The 6,387-nt window shown below is 28.5% G+C and overlaps 2 long non-coding RNA genes across 2 annotated transcripts in view; both read left to right on the top strand.

Annotated features, from left to right (window-relative positions):
• Window positions 1-1,879, top strand: part of LOC115034834 — a 5,345-nt gene extending 3,466 nt beyond the window's left edge. Inside the window, exon 2 of the long non-coding RNA XR_003840100.1 lies at window positions 1,732-1,879. This is a non-coding gene — a long non-coding RNA (uncharacterized LOC115034834). The remainder of the gene's footprint in view (window positions 1-1,731) is intronic.
• Window positions 1,880-1,951: 72 nt separating this feature from the next.
• Window positions 1,952-3,102, top strand: LOC107884340. The gene is made up of 3 exons (XR_001679845.2): window positions 1,952-2,357; window positions 2,452-2,604; window positions 2,699-3,102. It is a non-coding gene; the product is annotated as an uncharacterized LOC107884340 (long non-coding RNA).
• The last annotated feature ends 3,285 nt before the right edge of the window (window positions 3,103-6,387 follow it).

Here is a 6,387-nt window from a genome sequence, read left to right as displayed (position 1 = left end):
AAAATATGCAAAAAAAAAATTGAACCATAGAATCTACACATTACGAAACGTCGACATTTATAATCAAAATTGTTCTAGGTGAATTGTAGAAGAACATGCATTTGCATATAAATCCGGGCCCTAGATATAAGTATAATATATCTTATACCTAGATTCAGTCTCCGCTCAGAATCATTTTTCTTAAACAATGATATTCTATCTTTGAATTAAATTTAATACCATCCATTATACAGTGACCCAATTGTAACCTACTATACAGCAAAGCAACATCTACTTGCCCACCTTTTTTTATGTTGTTTTTCCCGGCGCTTTTGAAAATTATTAGAAATTTAAAATTTTGACAACCCGAATGCACCAACTAGATTCACTTTCCCATCCAACAAGATACTGTTGAAGAAAATCGAAGCAGTTTTACTGCCCCAAATCGTGATGACAGACACAAAAATAAAAAATAAAATAAAAAAACACACATCATTGTAAAATCAATACATTCATCGTTCCACTCAGAATCTAAAAGCGGGTAAGTGGGTGTCACTCTGCTGTACAGTAGGCAGTATTTGTTTACAAGCAGGTCACTGTAATAGATGGTGTTGAATTTGAATTACCTAAATGATATAAAATTATTGTATACCTACAAAAAACGATTCTAAGCGAAGATGGTCAGTCAGCCTATGATATATTACTAAGTAGGTATATTTGATGATATCTAATATTATTTTGAATAAAGTAATTTGTTTTACTATTAGGCATTTGTACAACAGTACCTAGGTTAAATTAATTTTACAACAAAATTGCATTTGAAAATATTATTGTTTGTATAAAATATAATAATTTTTAATATACTCTAAAAGTGTCATCTACCCACGAATAACATTTTTAAATTACAATAAAATAATTAAAATCATTATTTTCGGTTTTAAAATGTAATTTCTTCCAAACTTAAAACGTCTGTAAAAAATAATGAAGTTTTTAACTATTTCTCATAACTTTTGACCTCCTAAAGTACAGAACTAAATTCACTTTCCAACCAGACAAGATACTGTAGAAGAAAATTGAAGCATTTTTATTGTGCCTTTAGGCTTTATTATACCTTTTAGTGACTATAGACACACAAAAAAAAAATATAATAAAAAAAGAACACATTATTCCACTCAGAATCTAAAAAAAAAATAAAGATTTTTTTATTCAGTTTGCATGTAAATATATTCAATCAGACATAAGTTTGTATTTTTAAATTCAAATAGGTTTTTGTAGTTCATACTTCGTACTCAATATAATAACTAATAAGTAATAATTAATAACGATTAACGACAAACAATAGGTATTAACAGTAGGTATTAACTAATAATATTTTAGTGATTATTGCTTTTCAGTCAATACTCAGCTATATTGTATACCTACCACTACTTAGCCACAGAATAAATGAAACAAATAAAATATAAAAATTATCTTATCTCCACTAGGTAGGTACAAACATTAACTAATGATTAATTATTAATATATAATATTTATAATTCATAATAAAATAATATAATAATATAATATAATGTTCTGAGCTAATTTTATTGTGCTGTGTATTTGAAACATTGAAAATGCCATAATTTCTACATCCAATATTCCAATATATTTAGTATTTAGTATTTACTACCTAGTATTTCTATTCATATTTAACTATATTACATTTATAGCCACCTGTTGGTTTATTAAATATATTGTTTTTTATTCATTTAGGGTCATTAGTCATTACCCACTATTCACACCGTGGTCCATGACCACCCACCCAACTATAAGGTGTATTGACGGATACACCTTGAGTATAAGTTAGCCTCCACTGACAGTCAGAAAATTTAATAAACTTTCCGATAGACACGTGAATAGATACCAAGAAAAAATAACTATGATGAAGATGGTATAATGCGTTTCAAAATTCCAAATCCAATACACCAAGTAATAGGTTTAAGTACTTAGTTTTTAATAAACTATGTCTAATAATTATTATATTTATTTGGGATGTTAAAGGTGATAAAGGGATTTATCAAAAATATAGATGAAATAAAAAAAAACGATGACAATAAGAAAATTTAAAAAACTTTCAGAGACAGACTTATATTAAATTCCAGACCATAGTGACAATAAATATGTTGAAAAAATATATTAGGAGAACATTGTTTGCAACTCCCCAATATATGGTGCTGTTGTAACTGGGTCAGTTACTGACAAAGATGTGAAAGTATGAGTTAATTTTATACATCTATAAATTATATTTCATTTTATCTTAAATTCATATTCGCGTGGCATACTGAAGACATGGATTTATACAATCTTAACTATGTGCATGTTGGATATTCAAAGACATGGTAAGATTATTCTTTTATTTTATTATTACATCTTTGTAATTATAAAATATTTTTAAATTTAAATTTAAATTGTACATTTTCTATTTTACATAAGGTATGCAACAACTCCAAAACATAGGAAAAAATTTGAAAATTGATTTGTGAGATTTATCCGGACACATTATCGAGTTTCCTGGCGTATGTTCGTCACAAAACAATTATTTTATCTCCTGCCATTTTAAAAAAGAATTCAATACTATTTAATAAAGTAAATACTAAAGAATTACAAATTAAAATTTTTTAACTAGGTATATTATCAATGTTTATTATGTTTATATGATCAATATTGTTGTTTGTTCCAGATCACACAAGAAGCAGGGGAATTCATGGTTACTTTCCCTTTGGGCTACCATGCAGGCTTCAACCAGGGTCATAACATCGCTGAGGCAGCAAACTTTGCTATAACACGTTTAGTTGAATATGGAAAAAAAAACGACATATTGCCGAAGCTTCGGAGATCCTATAAATATCAACATGGATATATTTGTACGACATATACAACCTGATAAATGCGATGGTTCTGGAGAAAAGTGTCAAGACAAGAAAAAAAATGTAACTTAAATTGAGAATGATGATGATAGAATTTTTAAAGTAGTACCTATATCGGATACCATAATATACTCCTGTTTCAGATGTTTTGCTCCAAGCTGAAGATGCTTATAGCTAATATGTACATTGTATATTTGGTATATTAAAGACAAAAATGCAGATGCAGTTACAGTTTATATAATACACAATTTAATATTCATTTTACCAACTTTTATGTTAACTATTGAGTAGAACTTTATGATCAATTCTTCATTATTTTTAAGATAGTTGGATTTATATTTTATATGACTTACCCTATTCGGGCATGCATTTAAAATTATTACTAAACTTGACTTAAGATATAAAGACCATTTTAAAATTATTTCTGTCTAGACATACGTATTTTGTACTAGACATGTGTTTTGTACACCATATAATGTAACTTAAAATGTTTAGACCAAAACAAAGTTCACTGATAGTGAGCTATAGTTTTGACTTCCGTGGTACCTAGAGATCAGCACGGGCCGGGCCAGCCCGACCCAGCCCGTGCCCGGCCCGACCCATACCGGGCTTGGTACGGGCCGGGCCATAATTTAAATATTACGGGTTGGTTATAGGTGGGATCGTAATATTATTCATTGGGCCGGGTCGGGTCTGGGTCGGTCAAAAATAAAACTTATTAATTTAATTCGTAACACTATGTGATCTATTTAATAAAAATTAATATCTTTTCCTTTATAATAAATGTATTGTCTTTATGAAATGTTTTTGTCTACTATGTCAATACTGAAAGGAAATAAAGTTTATGTATATTTTAATTTACAAACGGGCGTGGTCGGGTTGGACTTTGAAAAAATTACAAACGGGCCTGGTTGAGTTGGACTTGAAAAAATTACAAACGGGCCTGGTCGGGTTGGAATTTGAAAAAATTACAAACGGACCGGGCCTGGACGTCAACAATTTATATGTTTAACCTTTGGGACGGATCGGGCCGAAAAAAAACGGCCCGTGCTGATCTCTAAATTCTGTACCAACAAAATATAAAAATGTTTGATTTTAATAACACTATAAGACAAAAATGTCAAATTTTGACTTAAGTCGTTTATATTATACGTCAAAGAAATAAGGGATGCATATTCTAATTGAGATCTGAGTGATCTGACAAACGCAAAATAAATACTTTTAAAGGCATTAAAATTATTAAAATTTGTACAAGTTCATGTAATGAAACAAAGATTATATTAGAACGCTTATATTAGTAAACACTAATTAAGACAACAAAGTATAATATAAATTGATTAAAATTAATGATTGTGCTTATTTTGTTTTTAAGTAAACAAGTTTTAACTAAAATAACTTTATAATATACTTAGGTACCTATACTAGAAATATATACTGTTATACTAAAAAGTATTATTAGTATAAAATAAATACTATTAAATTACCTTATACTTCTTATTTTCAGTTGTAGATTTTTTATTATTCCTAGGCCAGAAACTTCCAAAATAAGTTCTTCCGCTGCATCATGTTTATGCCGTAATTGAAAATCTGGGCCACTTTTTAGCCAGAGACATGGAAATCTCTGGTAGTCTTCCAGGAACTGGTAGATGTCAAATGTATCAAACATCTTTATTCGTATAAATTATAAAATACGTTCTTAATTCTTATTTTAATAAAAAAAAAAATGTACAAACACTATATACAATAGTATGATAGTATGGTAGTTGACTGTCTACACGATGATAATTACTAGGGAACGGATTTGAATGCAAATTGCATTTTTTTCTGAATGTCCAAAAACATTGGTTTCCAAGCAAAAAGTTCATATCATACATCAAGGAATTAAAAAATGTAACTTTATGCATTTTTTGACATTTTTAGTGCATTTTTATGGTTAAGTCAAACATTTTTTCAATATTCATTCCAAAAAAAATAAAAATACCTAAATAATTATTGTGTTACAAAATAACGAAATTATTGTTGACGCATGTAGACACAAAATACATACATACAAGTTACAACAGATTATTACCCGCATTAAGGTAAAAGCTATTACATAAAGCTATTTAGCTAAATTGTAATTTTGTATTGCACTGTTGAGTTGAGTAATTTCTTCATCTTTTAGTATAGCGCATAGCCTTATCGTTAACATTTTCGAGTATTTCGTAGATTTTTCATTATAATGTGTTTTTTTTAAGTTTTAAATTCAAAATTGTTTTTATTGGATATAAATACATTTTTAAAGTTTTTTAGGGCATTTTTTTAGTGCATTTTTTTTTATGTTAAAGCATTTTTTAAGGCATTAAATCGTATTTTTTTAAGGTCTTTTTCTTGTTTTTTAGAGCATTTAAATCCATTCCCTAATAATTGCTATCACTATCGTGAAATCTACTCTCACGCTATCATGCTTTCGTGATAGTTTGATAGTCACTATCGATCGGTTCGCACGATGACACTCTTGATAGCAGCTTTCACGATAGTAACTATCGCGTTTTACTATCATTGTGCGACCACAGCTTAAGAATATCAGTCAAGTTTAAACACAATTTCCTCAAAGTGACATAAAATTTTTTATATTTCAATTAGACTTTAATATTTGATTATACTGTTTGACGATATTCAATCCTGCAAAAATCATTTTTAATGATTCTGGCTATTGTAGGTTTGTCACATATTATTTTGTTTTCAAAATTTGCTTTACATATTGTGGCTAAAAATGGAGTGAATGTAGTCCCATATATCACAGTATAACTTTATATTTGTTATATCCATTATTGTTTAACTTAGCTTTGGAGAAAGTGGTTAGAGAACTTCAAGCCAATGAAAGTGATATTCAGGTAAACCAAAATAGAATACGGGTTCTAGGCCCTAACCCCTATCAACGAAACGGAGTAGACTGTGGAGCATTTGTCTGTCTAGAGATCATTCCATTTTTTTCCAAACAACTTATAAGTATTATAGATGTAGATAAATCATATAGATGAGGAAATAAATCGTATAATTAACAATTTAATTTAATTTTTGGTTAGTACCTATTACAGTGAAACCTCGATTATCCGGGGTAATGATGGGGAGGGGTCACAAGGATAAATGAAAATCACGGTTAATCGAGACTTTTTATAATAATGAAATTTTGATTCAATTATAATTAGAAATATACATAAGAAGACGTATACATACAATAATGTTATACATACATACATCCAAAATACTGCAGTATACAACAAGTTATTAGCGCTTAAAATATGAAGTTATCAGTCTTTGTTTTTTTTGGTTTGAAATAATTTTCCTTACTTCGCTTCTAATATAATAATAATCGATGTACAATATTGCTTATCTTCATATTATTATCGTCAAAAATGTTATTAATACGATTGTCGATACCGAGTATTATGTAGTATAAAATGTTCGATTATAACTACATATATATCTACAGTCCATACTTATTTTTAAATTTTCGGAA

Source organism: Acyrthosiphon pisum, unplaced genomic scaffold (assembly GCF_005508785.2).
Source record: "Acyrthosiphon pisum isolate AL4f unplaced genomic scaffold, pea_aphid_22Mar2018_4r6ur Scaffold_21199;HRSCAF=23283, whole genome shotgun sequence".
Lineage (NCBI taxonomy): Eukaryota > Metazoa > Arthropoda > Insecta > Hemiptera > Aphididae > Acyrthosiphon > Acyrthosiphon pisum.
This window is presented reverse-complemented; position numbering and strand designations above follow the sequence as displayed.